The 20,038-nt window shown below is 38.8% G+C and overlaps 1 long non-coding RNA gene across 1 annotated transcript; it reads right to left on the bottom strand.

Moving 5' to 3' along the window:
• Positions 1-1,263: 1,263 nt before the first annotated feature.
• Positions 1,264-11,071, bottom strand: LOC121322348. The gene is made up of 2 exons (XR_005951029.1): positions 9,327-11,071; positions 1,264-2,217 (listed from the first exon to the last, which is right to left on the bottom strand). It is a non-coding gene; the product is annotated as an uncharacterized LOC121322348 (long non-coding RNA).
• Between the last annotated feature and the right edge of the window lie 8,967 nt (positions 11,072-20,038).

Below are 20,038 nucleotides of genomic sequence, written 5' to 3'. Positions count from 1 at the left end.
ATATATATACATTTAGCCCTGTCCAAACAGGTTTCGTGCGTGTGACAGTCGTGTCTGTATGTCGCTTCTTTTTTTTTTTTTGACTACACTCAACTTTTTTTGGTTAATGATACAGATTAATCGGTTTAGATGACAAATCCACTCTTGGAATTGTTATGGTGAGGAACCTTCAAATTTTGACCTCTAAGTTTTGAAGCTTAGACGAAAGTGAGTCAACATTACCGAGGCTGTCTCTGGTCCTTGGAATCAGTTTTTATAATATACAGGGGGGGGGGCTAGCCCTGAAACAATGGTATCATGACATGCCCTGTAGTCATGGCTATATTTTCTGGTTGGATGGCTGACATAGGACTTGTTTTGTCATCATAACAAAAGTTACTAAATTACAGCTCGTCGGCCGCAAAGGGTTAAGTTGGAGTTCTTAGCTTTGAAGTGGACAGTCACTGAGTGGTTTAAGGATTATTTGTGGGGGGCAGACTTTGTAATATTCACTGATAACAATTCCTTAGTTCATTTGCGCACTGCCAGACTTAGTGTGGTAGAACAATGCTGGGTGTCATTATCCCATCAAATACTGCCCTGGCGTGTAAATATTAATGCTGGTGTGTTGTCTAGGTTATCACATGAGTCTGACCAGCTGATTTCAAACATGACTCATCCCAACGAAGTGTCTGTGATTGCCAAATATTTAGAGGATGTCCAGTGTTGATGGGACCCCAAGAAGTGGGAAGCTCTATAAAGACAAGATGGGATATTGTGTTGAGTCCAGATGCATGTGAAAGGAGGACAATCATCTTCCACTGAGGACCGAAAGCAAGAAGGGACTGAGATAATGAAGAGGCTGCAACATTGCACCTCATTGGAGTTATATAATGCGGTCTTGGTACAACACACAAAAGATCCCAGGATAGATGAGTTGCATTAACAAATCCTTGTCCCACAGGACCAGCAAAAGCCCTTATGGGAGGAATCCCATGTACGTTTGGGTTACCTAGGTGTGGATAAGACCCTTTCCACTCTCCACCAGAGTTTTTTTTGGCCCGAATAGAAGCAGGAGTACTACCATCGTTGCACAACTGTTCATTCAGATCAGGGCCCTACCTTTGAGTTGACATCGATCCAAGAGTTGTGCAAGTATTATTGTTGCAGGAAAAGCCGTACTACCGTTTATCAACCACAGGGAAACTGGATGTGTGAGCGATTTAACCAGACCCTCTGTGAACAGGATAGCTTGTGGGTGACGTCAGGAAATGCAGGACACAGTTTGATAAGTGAAGGCACTGCCTGAAAGATTTATTAAATAATCACCCATGCTACATAACCCACACTATACCCTGTGCACCAATACATACATACATACATACAGTGAGACACCACAGAAAACATAAAATACACACAGGGGTGTGGGTACTCTATCACATATACCCCCCTGTGCATAACACACATGGCCTCAAAAGCCACCTCCCCCTTAAAATCCAAACATCCTGATCATAGTCCTGGGCAAGGAATGGCCTCAATGGACCCATGGGTGGCAGTATTGTCACTGGTAATGGTGTCAACGGAAATCCTCACAATACCAAAGGTGGCTCCTCCAGCCCTGAGCGATCCTGGCAGTGGCAATGCTGGCAGCGACAAATGTTGATAGCAGCAATGCTCGCTCCTCCAGCATAGGTGGTTCTGGCAGCAGAAATGCTACCATTGGTCATGCTGGCATCTGAAATGCTGACAGGAAGTGGCGGTGGCATTGGCAGCAGCCCTGCTGTCCTCAGCACTGCATACTCCAAGAGTGCAACTATTGCAGGTGGAGGTGGCCTCCTCACCTCTCCTCTTTCTCTGTAACCAGCGGTTCCTTTTTCTTGGGCTCCAGCCCCATACTTTCCGGCTATGCAACTGCTGCGGGTGGAGGTGGTTTCCTCACCTCTCCTCCTTCTCTGTAGCCAGCGGTTCCTTTTTCTTGGGATCAGGTCCCATAATTTGTAACTGCGGCTACTGGACAACAAAGCCCTGAGTGGCGAACTCGCCATCCTGGTAATGGCAAACTGACCACCCCTGCCGTTGCAGGCTCAGCAGCCCTAGGCATTTCAGGCTCGGCGGGACAGGACAGGAGTTGACCTTTGAGAGGTAACAACAGGAACTGACCCTTGGGAGGTAGCTTCAACTCAGATGTCTAGGAAGGGACATTGGGAGGTGTTGCTGTTCCCAGGCTTCCCATTGCTCCTGTGTGACATGGACAACAAGATGTGAATTACATTTCCCCTGCCCAGTCTAAGCACATAATTTTGGAGTGCATCTTATTTGTTGAGCCCACAATTAAAAGTCATTTTTCTAACATGCAGATAGATAAAGACCAGTATTGAATTACAAATCCCTCCTAACAAAAACCTCTATGTTTAATACTAGAAACTCTGCGGTTATAGTCATAACCTAAAACCACCGCCAGCACTCATTATGATTATTACATTTTAAATATCAATCTTAAAATGAAAGACAAACTATCACATACAACTCAAAAGTTTATTCAAGCACATCTGTGACAGCGATTGAATGATTCTTAGTGTTGGATCTCCCACCCGACCTAAGAGGGCGCTGTTTAAAAGGAACAGAGTACCCTGGACTGGATGGCCCTACAATTCATTCCCAGGTTTAGGTGGAAGTCGGCCTTCTAGAAAGGGGGCGGAGCTACAGTACATTAAATCATTGACCTGGAAGGGAAACGATGTGGCATCCGCAGATTGGAGAAGCGGTTGCACTCGTTAACAAAGGCGTCATAATTAACAGTATTTAAGGGGACTTAGTGATGCGATCTCTTCCTTTGCTATAGTTATTACTAGACTGAAAGGAGAACTGTATTGTGAACCCAGGGTGTTTTGTTTGTCATAACTAAATTGTACTTGTCTGTCATTTAGACGGCTAACATGATCCGAAGCTGTCACCAAAGGCCAGCACTAAACCCAGACAACATCATTGCACTTTCTATCACTAAAGAACTGTATTTTCACTACGAGCACTAGGGCACACACTGTGGACTGGTGTTTGTATTTGTGTCTGTGTTATGTGTGAGTGAAAAGGAACGGGACTATTATTATTCCAGGACCATCCCATAGATTAAAACAGAGCAATACATGCCACTAAATTGCCTGTTAACATTGTTATTTTTTACTGATGTTTCGCCATCAGGCAACTGGATTACAAAATAAAACACAATTGCACCTGGACTATCATTGTCTGTTTATTGACCACCTGCACCTCACACTGTTTACCACTTTGCCACAACATCATATCAAACATATGCACTGCCAAAATGCCCTGTATATACATACAAGTAGCTCAGGCTATTTTGAAGTTATATAAATGCAAAGATTTTTGTTGCTTTCTGAAAATGAATAGCAGTTTTCTGACTTAGTTTGACCTCATGTAAACCTTCTTAATAATGGTGCATTGTAATCATAGATTGTTTAAACCAGTTTCCATTACTGTTTACAAATTTATGACAGATTATAAATAAGGAAAATGCCAGAGATATGTTTGACTAATCCACCCCCATTTCTTGGAACTAATCAAGTTGAATGAGTCTAACAGTGTAATGTTTTGTTTTTTTAATTGACTATTGGCAGTATTTAACAGATGTGGGGTGTGCACTATGTAATGGGCAATGTGATCCACTGGCGGTTCAATTTTTAATCTTTGCTGGAGAGATAAGTTTAAATGCTCACTGCTAACTGCCTGCAGAGGAGTTAACCTCTTTACAACCAGACATTTTTGTCATAGTTATTACCCCAGAGTACGGGAAAACAGTCTTATAAAAAAGTAGTATGTTGAAGTATACTATAAATGTACTTAAAGTATACTAAGATACTAATATTGTACTTTAAATATACTTGTATTATACTTAGGCATAGTATACTTAAAAGTTAGCATACCAAGTTTGTTGCACTATTTATTTACTTTTTTTTATACCGCCTTTGAACTTATACAGAGTATACTTATTAGGAAGTATACTTTAAAATGTGTTTTACGTTGTGTCTAAAAAGCAGTCACATCAAATGTAAATCAAATTTGTTTTTAATATGGAAGCTCCAAAATAAATGCTCAGATACAGGTTAACATAACATTTCCTGCACCCCTGTGATTTACCTGCTCTCTTACAGAACATAATAGTGACACAGTATAGGGATGGGGGAAAACAAGTGATGTATCTTGGTGAAAAAAAAACTATTTAAAATATAGGAATACAAAAAGAGGGCAAAGACGTTCTATTCAATAGATGCAGTACTCATGTTTTTATTGGTATCTGTGTAAAACATTTAAAATCAGTGTAAAGTTTGATAGAGAATATATTTTTAGTGCCATTTTTTCAAAACATCTTTACAAAATTGTATTAAACAGGTTAAATAGCATGCCCTTCTCATAGTCGTAGTCTAGCATGATATATAATTGCCTTTTTTTCAGTGAAGAGCACAAAAAAAGAATGAACAAAACAATATATAAAGTGATTCTTATCAAAACGAACTGCTCAATAATGTGTAACTTCCAAAAATAACATTGAGACTACTACCTCGTTTCCATAGTCAAGACAACTCGAGTGCACTCAAGTGCTCCTGGGTTAGCCTGAATTTTGCAAAACTCGAAAAAAATTGTTTTTCCAGGGTATCCTGAGTTTCTTGAGTTATACGTGAGCTGGACAAATCCCACTCATGTTATCATGAGCGATGGCCAGATAGTAACAAGGTAACTAGATTATTGTATCATTGTTATTGACATTGTAAAATATGACAATGGATCATTTTTCCAGAAAATGCATTGCAGACTGTCTTGTGATATTGGACAGTGTCCTAAAATCACATCTAATCTGTCATAATAACGAAATGTTTAGAGATCGTTTCCGCTTTTCTTATTCTGGTCTTTGATTTTTTTTTTACCTACATTGGACCGCATTCCTATTTACACCCATAAAAAGCAGAACTTGACTTATATTTCCCCAATCTCGATCGCCTCAAACTAATAAGTGATAACGTTTTATCATTTTTCCATGTTGCATAATGTCCTGTCATGTTAAATCATTTTTTATTTTATTTTTTACGGAGTTAAATTACAGGTAAGCTATTTAGTTTTTTCTAACTATAATTTATAACTGACACTGGCTTTAGAGATTGTTGCTAAGACGCAGGATTTCATGACTTGTGACATATTTTCTGCTCTGCCCAAATTCATTCGGGCCCGCCTACATAGTGAAATAGTACCAAACAACTCAGGTATGGACCCGAATTGGAGGCCAACTCGAGTTTTACAAAAACATGGAAACGCAGCATTGGGGGAAAATTATTGCATATACTCAAGTTGGCTTGACTATGGAAACAAGATATTTATTATTGCATCTTAAAAGTAGGACAGCTCTTCAAAGTTAATTCTGTGTACCATTAAGTATTTCAAAATGGCACTCTCTTAAATTGTTTAAATTGCTTTGTGAAAATGCAATACGTAAATGAAAGTCATTAAAACTAGCAAGCACAGGCTATCAGCAGACTGCTAAAAATGTACACAGACTCGATTGAACAGACAGTATCACACCCTTGCAGCAGATTCAAGTACAGGCACTGCACTAGATCATAAGAAACCTGCAGCTTCATAACATAAACAGAAAGGGAGCTAGGCCAGCCATCATGTTTGTAGCTGTGAAATGTCAGTACAGAAGCACAAAACAAAGCTATTATTGAACTTACACCTATCCTACATTTTTAATGATTTTAAAGTAAATGTAACCATTTTATATTAAGTATTTATTTCTATTAAAATAATTTAAATACTGTGTCTGATAATGGATTTCTTTACACATAATTTTAAATTTCTGTGCACCATTAAGCAAATTCATGTCAATAAGACTTAAATTGTTTCTTGGAAGATACATGAGCTTAAACATTTTGGTTTAAAAATATAAGTTTATTTGGTTAAGCTTTAGGTGAAAACACAATGGTTTGGATTCCTTATACCATCCCAGACTACTGAAGTAATTCACAGACATGCAGAATAAAGTTTAGGTCTATTGCTCACCACAGAGACTTATCATGCATATAAGATATTATAATAGTCATTTTAAGGCAAACCTTTAGAAAGGAAATAATATTTAACACAAAATGTTGAAAATTGTGTATTCAAAATTTTTTAATTAAAATCTACAATTTAAAAAGAACATTGTCATTATAGTAAAAAAAATAGATCATATTTTAATTAAAGAGCATCATATGTTCTCACATGTTGCTACAACTTTAAATAGGGTACCTGGAATTTCTCTTTCAATTGTTAACATCCTGACTACTGTCTGTTTCAAAGGTTTTTTCAAGATGGCACCTGGAGTGCACTCCTGTGTACTGATCAACGGTTGTCCTCCTGTCACTACAGGAAGAGGGATTTAAAAAATAAATAAATAAATACTACTACAAGGATTATTGCCAAACAAGTAATATCAACCCAGTTATCCTACGGCACACAGAAGCCAAAGCACTTAATTATTTATGTATTTATTTATATAGACCCACCCCTGATCTCTGTGCACTTCACTGGCCATCTTAGAAAAAGACCTTTTGAATCAGATAATTGTAAAATGTAGCCAGGATGTAAAAATGTGTAAATTTTAAAGTAGTCAGGATGTTAATGAAAAGAAAAACTACAGATATGTTATTTAAACAGTTGTAGCAACATGTGGGGTTATATAACGTTATATTTTTTGGAACCCTGCAAATTGCTCTTTAACAGACATAAATATTTTAATCTCTTTCATAGGAATTTGGCAATGGAATAATGTAGGGTTTTTGATCTACATCAACAGACACCCATTTTCTTTTAAACACTTCAGGACACACTGCAAACACATTTTCCTTCTCTAACTTACTGTATAAAGCTACTTGAAATGCTTATTTGTGTATCTTTGCATAATTGAACTTTAACTAGTGCACAGCATCTTTTGACACACATGTAAATGGAAGAGCTTTCATGAGAAGAAGCATTTTTTTTTAAACGATTAAAGTAATAATCTTGCAAATTCTACAATCTGTCAACATTACTATTCACCTATTCAAACTCCTTTCACCATAAATTGACTATAGTACCAGAAACGGTCGTCAAGATCTAGATTGTTTTTGATTAAAAGCCTTTGTGGAATCGAAATATTGTGATGCAATGCTGGTCTACCAAACCCTCTCACAATCTCTTTAATAACTTTAGAATTTTCTGTTTTACGTTTATTGAAGTAGAGCTCACTGAAAAAAAAAAGTCTTGACATTATTTGCTTCAGTCATATATTTCTTTTTGAGGAGGCAAACCTTGCCGTAACAGAAATGTTTTCATTATTTGATGGGATATATAATGAGTTCCATGAAAGTAACTTAGGAGATTCCCTTTATTGGATTTGAATGAAAATGTTGAGGTGGCCCACAGGGGACCCCAATGTCTAAAACTATGTGCAATGTAAGTCAGTAAGTGTATGTTAAATGTCTTATGCGTTGACCCATACAGTCTTTGGAATTCAATAACAATTTTTTTTCAGTGCCAATTCTGAAATGTCTATGTGGTGGGAAATAACAGTTTCCTAAAGCAAAGTGTATATTCCATAAGCTAAAAGAAAGAGGTGCTTTCAATTTTTTTTTTTTTTTAAAGGATGTCATTTAGCACAGGTTGGGCATGGAAAAGAAGAAATGCTCTCCATTCAGAGGCTTTCTGAAATGTTCTTTCTGTTATTGATCTTGGCACTCTGGTTACTTCAATGGATGGCTATAGCTTAGTTAATCGTAAATCAACCTCTGCCACGTGCTGACCAATATACCACTTAGTTTTATCATTTGCCGACTCAAACCACAAATCAGGCAAAGATACCACAAAGTTGGTGAGATACTCCAAGGCACACACTGTGTTGGTATTCTGGAACAAACTTTAAATTGACCAAGTTTCATTAAAGGAGGTGGTCCTTTAACTTCTTACACTGGCTCCTGCAACGATATTGACACAACATGCTCATAATGATCTTTCAGTCCTAAGTACAGACTCAGGTCTACTGTACGAGTACATTGCCCCACCTGCATGAGAGCAAAAATCACATCCATAATAACCATTCAATTGTTTTGTTTTACAAAGTAGTGGTAGGGCCAGAGAATCTGACCTACAGAGAAGAACATATACTTTTGAATGGCGATTTATACATTGTGTATCTGTCCAGTAGATACCATTTGTTTCCGGACATAATGCTTAATTTGTAAATGGTGTCATGAATGTAAAAATATTTGGCTTTGTAGGCCTAAACCATAAACCTGTCATTAAAATGTGCTGTTTGTGCTCCTCTGGCTTTAACCCTTAGCGGTCCATTTATTCAGCGCTTGTCAGGCATGTCAGGTCCAGTTTATTTTTGCACACACTGTTTATTTTACACATGCTGTTTAAATATTTTTCTTTTCAGAGTAGAACAGGTTTATAAGGCCCTGCATACCAAAAGGACATCAGCACTGCATCTCAAGCCAAGCCCCACCCCTTGTTCGCTGTATTTTTCACATGCCTCTTTATAGTCATGCATACTGATAAATCCTCTCCTGATCACTCAGGAGATTTTTTATCACTAATCTTCTCAATAATGCAATCCAAGTCATTATTTTATTACTACAACATCTGAAAAATCTCTGCAAATGTCCAAGATATTCTTTGAGCACTGGATGTGGATGCAGCTATCTCCTTTGTTTGTGTCTGTGTTTTTTCTGTGGTGTATGGTCTCTGTGTATTGCTCAGATACACCCCCTTTTTTTGGCTTTATTCGGCTCCTATCAGTCTCACTCAACCATTGAAAGGTTTTCTCAGCTTTTTCCGGAGAAACAACTAGAGACCTGTGCTTGACGTCTTTTTGATAACTGGAAAGGGAGAATTGTAATGTCGGACTTGATCTGACATAGGACCACAAAGGGATAACTCAATAATTTGACATTGTATAGACCACATCTGGTACTTGTTGCTTTTGAAAACTGGAACTACATTGCAATTTTATATCAAAATCAAATCATCTTTGCCTGAAACCCCATTGTCTAACAGCTGCCTTTACTGTTCCCTACACTGTATATCAGAAATGTTATCACTTATTCTTAATCAGACAACAGAACATTATGCTCCTCAAGAAATTGTTTAATCTGGTAAGCTAAAGGCATTACAAGAAAATAACAACTGCTGTTTAGGTTTAAGTTGGCATCAACCCCTCTCTGTTCACCAAATATTTAGTACAGCAGTTACAATAGAAGTGTATCTGGCATTCTGGAAAAGGTATTTTTTAGTTGGTGTTAGCCTGGGGAAGTACTCACTGAAAAGCTGCAGTAGGTTGTCAAGTGCTAAGACAGTCAGGTTGTGTCGTAGAGCTTATGACATAAGTAGCAGTATGCTCTGTGCTTTTGTAAGAGGTGTTCCTGGATAAAGAGGTTCATCAAATGATTGTTTAGTCTGTTCATCATTCTGTTGAAAGAAAATTTTGATTAATTTCATACTAAATTAAACATTTACAGTTGCTTATATGGTTTTTAATTATTCATTTCTCATTTTCTACTAAATATTTACTTAAGTAATAATTAATAAATAGGAGCACTTAAATTTATGTGTTTTTTTCTAGTTTTCTTACCCTTCAAAATGGTAAACAGTAACAATAAACAATAATGGGTTTGCAGACTCAAACAGTAATAATAAACCACACGTATTCAATCCACAATTATACATACACAGTCACCAGTCCTGGGTGAGTGCAGTAGTGCTCATGGTGGGTGATACAGTTTATATTTGTGACAGTAGTGCAGTGCTGTTCCAGCTTTAGTGTTGGCCCTCGGCGACAGCACCAGAATCACGTTAGCTGTCTAGTGTAGTGCTACAAACAATATGATTACACACACAGACAAACAAACAAGAAACACTCACGATACTGTTTTCACAATACTTTTAACAGGGTCTCTCACAGACCTTCTTGGTTCTCCCCATGTAAACAAATGCGAAGGAACAGATTAAGATTCTCTGTGCCCTTTTATACTGTCACACATTACCCCTTGGTGCAACTTCAAAATGAGGTTACCATGCAATTACAACAATACATATTTACGTATTTGTCTTTGTCTTGACTTTTTCAAACAAATGCACCATGTAATATTATTCACTCTCACCTGTGTAACTTTAATTAATCTTTCTGGCATAATTAGAATAAGTCATTCCACTTTCCAAATTTTCATATTCAGAACGGAGAATCTGCATGTTATGATTTATTGATTTGCAATTGACAGACGATTTAATGATGATAAATGTGACCTTGTCTGTGGGCGCTCGACAGCTACCTGCACAAGGCCGGCAAGAAAACACGAACGACATCATGCATCCCAATACCGCAGATAGGAAGTGCCACTCAGGACCACCTCCTCCCAGGACAAGGCATGCTGTATAATTACAACAATATGCAACAATACAGCATATAAATTCTAGCAAAATAGGCATCTCCTAGGGTCACCATAACTACTAACAATAAATTAACATACAATCGGCCTACATTTGCTGTAAATATATTTTATAAAGTAGCTATTAGCCTAATGGAGGCATCACCTGAATATTTCCCCACTCATCATTTACCTCTATGGCCCTTTCTCTTTGTTAATTTAAATTACCTCATCTTCTGTCCAGTTTGTTAGTCCTCTCCCTTGATTATCATTATTCTGTCTTTCTGGTTCTTCATCTTCAGTAGTTTTGCTCGTCTCATTTTTTGTAACTCCTCTGTAATAATTTCTGCCAGAATGGGGAAATCCAGTATCCAGTAAAGAAACTACATTATTTTTTTTTTTCAGAAAATAATTTGGTGTCTTAGATATTAGACCTTTAAATATGTTTACCATTGTGGAAAAACACTGCAAACAGAAGTCACGTAAAAGGTTTGTAATTTTCTTTACCTGCATCGTGGTTGGAATTTACTTGGAGAATGTATCTTGATTATATTCTGTGTTGTTGTGTTTTTGTGTTGTCCGTCCATACAATTAATACTGTAACACACATATTAATATAACTGTATTGTTAAAATACACAATACAAGCAACATAAACCTTATATATATATATATATATATATATATATATATATATATATATATATATATATATATATATAGTGACAAAGTGAGGTCCACAAAGTCAAACTTGTACACATATCGGCTTCAGATACCACATCAACCACACACAGCAGCAGTTCAAGGTTAAACAAGACTGTACCTGCACTTTTAATGCCTTCCAAGGTTTCCAATCTCCATGACCTGTCTAGTTTGGAGACCATAACTATGGGACTGGACCACTCGCTCTTAGATTCTTCAATCACCCCTGCAGTGAACACTCCTTTCGGATTCCCGCTCTGCGTGCTTCTGGTACTCTACATGGTCTTAAATTTACTTTCACCCCTGGGCCCAAGACAATATCATGAGCCACTAGCTGGGTTCGCCCCGGTATTCCTGAAAACACAGTTTGATTATGCTCTACCATTGTCTTGACCTCTCTATTCTGCTCTGTTGTAAGGTTTGGCGATATCTTGACATCTGTTTTCTCTAGGGTTAGGGTAGGGCATGTAACCATCAGAACCTCCCTATCCTTCCAGGCTTTCAACAAATTCACATGATAGATTTGTTCAGGGGGCCGACAACCTGGCTGTTGGACCCTATAATTAACCTCACCCACTCTTTCTATAATTTCGTATGGCCCTTTCCAGGTGGCCAGAAACTTACACTCTACCGTGGGAATTAAGACCACTACCCTGACACCTAGCTGGAACACTCTTATCTTAGTCTGTTGATTATAGGTACCCCTCTGATGCTCTTGGGTCTGTCTTAAGTGTTCCATCACTATTGGGGTAACAGTGGTTATTCTCTCCCGCATGGCTGTCACATACCCAATTACACTGTGGAAAGGTGTAGCCTAATGCTCCCATATTTCTTGTGCAATATCTAATATTCCCCTGGGGTGCCTACCATAAATTAACTTAAAGGGAGAGAACCCCAATGATAACTGTCAGACCTCCCTGATCGCTAACAGTAGGTAGGGCAACATGGTCCCAATTTTTCCCATCCTTCTCAATCACTTTTTTTAACATCGATTTTAATGTCCTGTTAAACCTCTCAACAAGTCCATCCTTCTGAGGTTGATAGTTGATAGACTGTCATCCTTAATTGTTTAATTGACAACAATTTACACAAGTCTGCCATTATTCTGGACATAAATGGAGTTCCCTGGTCAGTTAAAATCTCTTTAGGAATTCCAACCCTGGTGAGCATGAGCATCAGTTCCTTGGCGATCCCTTTGGAGGCCATGGTTCGCAGGGGTATTGCTTCTGGATACCTGGTGGCATAATCAATTATTACTAGAATATATTGATGCCACCTAGCGGATTTTGGAAGTGGTCTGACTAGATTCATGGTGAGTCTATTGAATGGGGTCTCAATGATGGGGAGAGGCACTAAGGGACTCCAAAATGTAGGTTTTGGGGCCACCATCTGGCACTCTGGACAGCTAGTACAGTGTTGAGCTACCTCCTCATGTGTCCCTGGCCAGTAAAACCACCGTGTGGAAGGGTGGTGGGCAATTCACTGACAAGGAGACAGAACTTTTAACTGTAACACCGCTCAGGCACACTGATTTATTTCCGCCCGCAGCGGGTACGAATGTCCCTGACTTGTGTACTGGCAATGGTAAACAAGACCACGGTTATACCAGTCCAGGTATACAGTCCACTGCAGTCCTCTGGAAATAATAAATCATAAAGGACAAAAGGCAAAAGAAAAAGGGAAAATAAAACACAGTAATAAAACTACAAAACAAAGGTGCTGCACTCTGCAACGTTCACCCTGACCGCCGCTACTCGTACGGCCCAGGTCTCCATCCTACGCTCAGGCATTCCCTCTCTACCCTAAACAATAATTGGGGTCTGCCCAAGTTTTTTCCCAATGCAAAAATATCTTCTTTTTTTAATCAGTTACGTTTTTATCTCGCTCATACTTCTCCAGCCGTGCTCGGTCTAGTAGTAGAGCTTCCGACAGCTGGCTGGCTCATTTCGTCTCCGAGGGGGCAGACCCGACGAAACCCCAGAGCATCATTTTATTAGTGCAGAAACCCCCCAAAGCCCGCCCCTCAGCCACTCAGAGAGGGGGAAAACCCACACGCCCTCTTTCCCACCTCTCCGTGTCAATGCCGTGACTGACAGACGGTTATTGTAGGGCTGCTGCCCCCCTCCCGCAGCACTAAGAATGCGCCCAAAGAGTCAACGCAGGTCTCCCCTGTTACACACCGTATCACTCGTTCTCAGGTTTTGTCTATCCCCAGATGTGGCCATGTGCTAAATTCAATAGTCTGTATGAAGAGTCGGGGAACTAGTAACTGTTCTACCACCCCTACCCCAATTCGGTTAACACGATACACCAACCCCTCTTTAACCATAAAGTAGGGATAACTGTTGGGCATGTCTGCTCCATTTATTGGTCTCCCATCCACTACTTGGACACTAGCTCCAGCATGTGGAAGTGTGGGATCCTGCACTTGTGCAGTTCCAAACCTAGTGGGGGATGTGCCTATTTCAAATAACCCAAGTTCACCTCCTTCGAGGTCTTAAATTTTCTCGGTTTCTCCCATCCTCCCTGAGTCAGGGTCGTTCTCTTCAGCCATAGTCTGCTCCTCTATAATGACCTCCTCCTCTTCCCCTAACAACACCCTGGCTGGGGTCTCCATAGAGACCACACCCTCTTCTAGTTTCAGGTTTGGACTCGAGGAACAGATGTTTGTTGGGGTTGGCGATTTCCTCGGCCCCGGCTGTGTAGTACCTCTTGACAATGGTGACCAGTGCATCGGCAGAAAGTACCTCATTCTGCCCCACCCAGCGTCTGACCTCTTTGGGAAACCCTGTTGAAAATGGTCCAGGACAATGCTCTCCACCACCTCCGCTGCAGTGTGGTGTTCAGGTTGTAGCCATTTCCTGGCCAAGTGGATTAGATCAAACATCTGCGTACAAGGGGGTTTGGCTGTCGTGTAGGTCCACTTGTGAAAAAGATGGTCCCTCACTGTGGGAGTTACTCCCACTCAAATCATGATCTCTGCTTTCAGTTTGTCGTAATCCTGGGCTTCGACCAATTCCAGGACTTGGTAGGCTTTCTGGGCCTCTCCTGCCAGAAAGGGGGCAATAAGACCCTCCATCTTTCCCAATCTGCAGTCCTCTCAAAGGTCATGAGGTATGCTCCCACATCATCATGTGCAGTCATTTTCTGCAAAAAAAATGACTTGCACGGATTGCTTGGCCCTGTGTTGTTTGTATTACCAACTGGGCGGCCAGCTCACAAATGCTGTCTCTCATCTCCTTTGCTACTGTCTTCTGCTCCTCCCACATTTTTTTATTAGTTTCATTTTGGAGTTGTAACGCCTCCTGGTGCATCCTATTTGCATCCTGCTGTGCCAATTGCTGGCTTGTTACCACTTGTAAAAGTGCTTGCATCGATTACATTTTGTTCTGTGAGTTTTTTTTTTTTTTTCATGTGGTTAACAGTGTGCCGGCATTCTCCATCACATGTGACAAAGTGAGGTCCGCAAAGTCAAACTTGTACACAAATCAGCTTGAGATACCATACCAACCACACACAACAGCAGTTAAAGGTTAAACAGGACTGTACCTGCACTTTTATTGCCTTCCAAGGTTCAGTCAGGGGATGGTCATTTAACAATTCAAAGTTCGGTACACTCCACAGGTTCTCAGGTAAAACATATAATCCAGCCAGGAGGTTTGTCAGAACAGTCCAAGTCATACACAGGTTGTTAAACAGTTTAGGATTCCTTCTCTTGCTCATAGACACCACACTGGTGTCTCTCCCTACTTCACTCTCTTTCTGTGGGCTGGCCACACCCTCTGTAGGTGTTCCCAACCCACCCCTGAGCTTCATTCTGAGTCCTGTTTATAGGCAGATTTCCCCGTCGGCCATCTTGTGTGCATCGGCCATTTTGGGTACATTCGTTGGCCATTTTGTGTGAAGGTAACCTCCATTCAAAATGTCCACCCTCAGATACCTTCCATTCATTACTGTACCCCTTAGTATATATATTATATATATATATATATATATATATATATATATATATATATATATATATAAAAAGAGTGGTTAGTTCTCTATTTAGGGAAACCAAGATATTTATAACCAGTTTCAAGGGATTAAATAAGGTAACATATGCCCTTGTTCTATCACAACAAACTAGCACAGGTTGTTAACTGTATGTCTCCTGGACTTCCGTGGACAAAATGTCCCAGATATAAAATTAGGTCCTTGTAGGGAACCTAGCATAGGGATGCAGCAAATGAAAGTTACCAAAGACTAAATATAACTCTGAAGAGGAACCCAGCAGATAACATCTAAATTACATAACCGTGTCCCCCAAAATTAGAGTAAAATGAGCCTCATATTTTATGTTCTAAAATACTTCTCCAAACTAGTAATTGAAAGAAATGTAATGCATACATACCACTGTGTGTAACCTGGTACAAACTGTACAACACTTTCACAGGCATATCATTGCACTAAACATACAGACAGACATTTATAATAGTCTGGAGTTTTGCTGACTTTTGTGAATAGGGCCCTTAATATTTGGAAGCAACATGAGTTTAGCTGTTTCAGACCTGTGAATCTTCCCCATTCCTTCTGACTTCCATGAAAGTTATGTAATAAAACCTCCCCAGCCCTTGGACACTTCAACACTCCAAGCTCGGTTTATTAACTAGTCAACTGCTGCCTCCAATTATTGACATGATTATTCCACTTATCTAGGCTTGTGACAGGGACAGTGTCTTCCTAAAATGGAGCACCTGACAAACACTGTGTGCCTAGCGTGAATCAACAGGCTCAAAGCAAACAACAGGATCCCTTTGGACAGAAAAAAGGAAATGAAGAAAAGCTGCAAAGTCTTACGGAAGATGGTAAAGAAAGTCAGTGCAAAAAAACTGATATTTTTGCAGGGAGTGTAATTTTAAAGTGACAAGCTAGTTTATTATATATTGTAGTTAGAGTGTGCATCAGCACAGCTAGTTAAAAAGGGGTAGGACTTTCTGTTTTGGGGATATGGCCAACTTTTGTTTTTACAATGTTTCTTCAGCATTTTTTTTCTGTTGTTTGTACTTTGTGGTACAATTGCTTGAGCACTTATCATTATTGGTATTTTTGTGTTTGTTTAATTTTTAGTTGTTTATGAAACATCATTCATTGCGTTCAGCTGTCAATTTGATCTACTGGTACTGTCTTCCCCATGATTGAAAATGATTTGCAACAGGGAGAAGCTGGTTTTATAAATTACAGAATTATTTTGATAAATGTTAGAGCTAGTGAACATTTCATAACAAATGAATCAATCAAGTGAGGGACAGCCCATTATCACATTTTGTTTTTGTCCTGTATACAAAAACTTTTATAATGTAAAAGAAAAAGACTAATTGAAAAGTTTGTCAAATTGTAGAACTACTTTTTTTTTTTTATTAGACTGAACGATTTAAATTATGGATGACATAGAATTCATACCTGCTAGGAAATAAATGCATAAATAAAAGTAGCAATAATTAAACAGTTATATTTATAAAGTGTTAACAAATCAAATGATCAGTTTCTTTAATGGTTGACTGGTGCCTGAGATATTTACTGGAGATGTAGTGTGGTCTTGTAAGTTTATATTTAGATACTGTATGTTACAACCCTCTACTGACCCACTGTTGAGTGCGGTTAAAGCTGTAGAGGCTATTATGCTCTTCAGATGGACAGGAATAGCCAGCCCTATGGCTTGGAGCAGAGAAACTTGGTTTAAATTCTGACTAAATACCTAGCTAATTATTCTGGCTAAATACCTCCCAGTTGTATCAAAAATTCATATCCCTTTATGTTAATATCTATCTAAGCTTTTGTTTTGACTGAAAAGGAAGAAAATATATTTCAAAATATATTAGAGCATACCTGATGCAAAGGTGCAAAATGTAATTTAACATGCCAGGGTGGGGGACATAGTCATGAGGGGGCACAGAAAATATGTGCAATAATTCACACTCTCCTGTCAGTGTTCAGGTTAATTGACCATCAATAGTTTTTGACTGGTTTCAAAGACTACCTAAATGGTCATTTAGGTAATGTTTACTGGTTTCAAAGACTTTAGGTAAGGCAGTCCAAGATTGTTGCAAATATGGGTCAATGAAACTAGCTTTCAGTTCTATACTGGCTATTGGAAAAAACTAACTGAGCAAACAGTTAAGTTTTTTAAGCTGTAGGCAAGGGCTCTTAACCAAAGATAATGTCACTAATCTACTGGATAGCTTCAGGCCTTTTAATTTTTTTATTTTAATTGCAGTTTAACATGAGTGTCACGAGCCATGAGATTTAGAGTTCAAAATGTATAATTAGTTATACATATTTTCATTGAATTCTTTCAGTATTCAATGTAATGTATTACTGTGTATTTGTACAACAATAAAAAAAGACAATTACAAAACATTGATATACAATATTGAAATATTAGAAATTGGAAGAAAATAGGTGACAAAATAAATGTCTATTAGTGTGTAGACAATTAAAATGTGTTCTGTATTTACAATACAAATAAAACGAATGCTGCAAAAGTATAGCAGGAAAATAAAAAAAAGACTATCATTGCCTCATTTTGCAGCTCATCGCTGTTTCTCTTGCTACAGAAAGATGGGAATTGTTCAAGCTCCTGAAAAAAACTTGAATCAGACATGTCAATGAGCAATTTGGTGTTTTCTGTTCTGGTGAGTTGCTTCACCATTCTGTTAAATCATTTTGTGCATGTCTTGAATATTGCTCCTGTACAGGTATTCATATTATTAATTAATCTAGAGCTGCTGCTGTTATAATGCATATATATAGTGAAACAAAAATGTAACTTTCCGTGAATTAACCATGCATAAAGCACCATGTAATCAATGCTATATTTTTTACAAAAAAATAAATAAGGTAACATTCCCACTCGTGGATCATTTTAATTAGCGGTTTTTAAACTATAAATAAACTGGCTAAATGGCGGTCGGTAGTTCAGTTTGAAGCGACAGACAAGCAAACCAAGTGCGAGAAGGAGAGCGGGTTGGGAGAGGGGAAGAGGGAATGGGCTCAACACAGGTTTGGCTGCTGGAGTGGGACTGAAGTGTCTTGTCTCCATGGGAAAGCCTCAGCTTCTCTTGCAGCAAAAAAGTAAAGACATTAGAAAAGATAACCACGTAATATGCCTAATATTTATTTAATTATAAAATTAATGCTGATTAAAATGTCTTTGTTATAATGTGCCAGCGCAGCTTTTCTTCATTTCATATACTGTATCAAAAGGAGAGACAGAAACGGAAGTTAGACTAAGAAGTTGTTTACAGTTTGAACAACATTGGTAATGTTTTTATTGCAGCAACACTGCATACATCACTAGTATAGGGAATTGGGAGACCTGTTGTAGGAGCATTATAGCCAAGGCGCGTTATAATCGCCTTATAGTGAGGGAGCACTTTTTGCATATGTTTTTTGGGAGACTGGTAGCGGGCTTGCTAGTTAGTACAAGAGGTTATAATTTTGCAACTACAAAAATAAAAATACGTTTTCTAATCCAATTTCGCAATGAAACTGAGCAGTATAATAGTACACTACAAATATAAAAACACAATTTTCTGACACTGAACAATGAGCAGTATTTTCATTTAATGGTAAGTGATACTGTATAATATTTGCCATTCAGTATATTGGCCATGATACACTATTATGTTATATTGATTAACACATTTCATCAGAAAGGAACTTGCTATGCCCAAGAAAAGTCTCAAACATATAAAGTACACAAAGAAAAACAACCAAAGCTTGTTGACTCCATTGCCTTTTAAATTATTTACTCCCTATGCACTGTGTGAATGAAATATGTTCTAACTGGATCCCTTTTCTCAACCAGAAGTAAAATACGAACTCTGACAAAAGTCGCTTTCTCTGTTGTCTGTAGTACTGTTTCAAGTAAGTATGTGAAAATTTTAGGTATAAAAGTGTCATCATATTTTATTCTTATTTAAAAAAGGGTACACTAACCACAACTCCCCCCAGCACACACTTTGACTGTGGCAAAGTGGATTACAGTGCACAGGTGTAGTGGTGATGAGGTCCTCAGGAATGATAGACACAAGACAGTTCACAGTAAAACAGCTCTTTATTTTGCTGGGTTGCGTGCCTGCAACACTTAAATAATAATCATGGGATTTACACAGCAATGTGCATACTCCATGTACAACAAGGGGTTCAGTCCTGAAATAATATTGGAATTGATACACACTTTTAAACACACACGATCACAAATCCAGCAGAAGTGCAAGTGGTGATTCAGTACAATTATTCGTGACAACAATAGTGTAGATTGGTCTGGGGTGGGTGCTGGCTTATAGCAACAGCTCCCGCATTAGTTAGCCATCTATAAATGGCAAATAGCACAGGTTACTAGACAGGCAATTAACTCACAAAAACTCATGGTGTTCAACACAGTACTCTTTGTAGGCCGCTGCGTAACCATAACACCTGAGACGTATGGCAGACATTCCTTCTCAATGATGGAGTAGTTATGCTCTTGGGGGAGCAGGTTTTTAATAATATAGAGGATGGGGTGTTCTACTACCTTGACCTTCTGGGACAAGACTGCCCCCAGACCAACATCCGAAGCGTTGGTGTGGAAGATTAATTTCTTGTCAAAATCTGGTGTGATAAGGGTAGGGGCTTAGCAGAGTCTCTGCTTAATGGTAGGAAATGCCCCTTGACATTCTGCTGTCCATTTAATTGAATTTATGGTGCTCTTTTTAGGAGGTTCACTAGAGGGTTGACTACTGTGGCACATTCAGGGATGAATCTTCGGTAATAACCGGCCAACCCCAAAAGAGACCTCATCTGGGACCTGGGACGACTTTTCGGGATTGCCGCATCCATCAAAACCTGGACTTTGGTGGCGATGGATTTCACCTACCCATGTCC

This window comes from Polyodon spathula, chromosome 10 (assembly GCF_017654505.1).
Source record: "Polyodon spathula isolate WHYD16114869_AA chromosome 10, ASM1765450v1, whole genome shotgun sequence".
NCBI classification, from domain to species: Eukaryota; Metazoa; Chordata; class Actinopteri; order Acipenseriformes; family Polyodontidae; genus Polyodon; species Polyodon spathula.
Note: the sequence above shows the minus strand (reverse complement) of the source record. Positions and strands in the feature narration are given on the sequence as shown.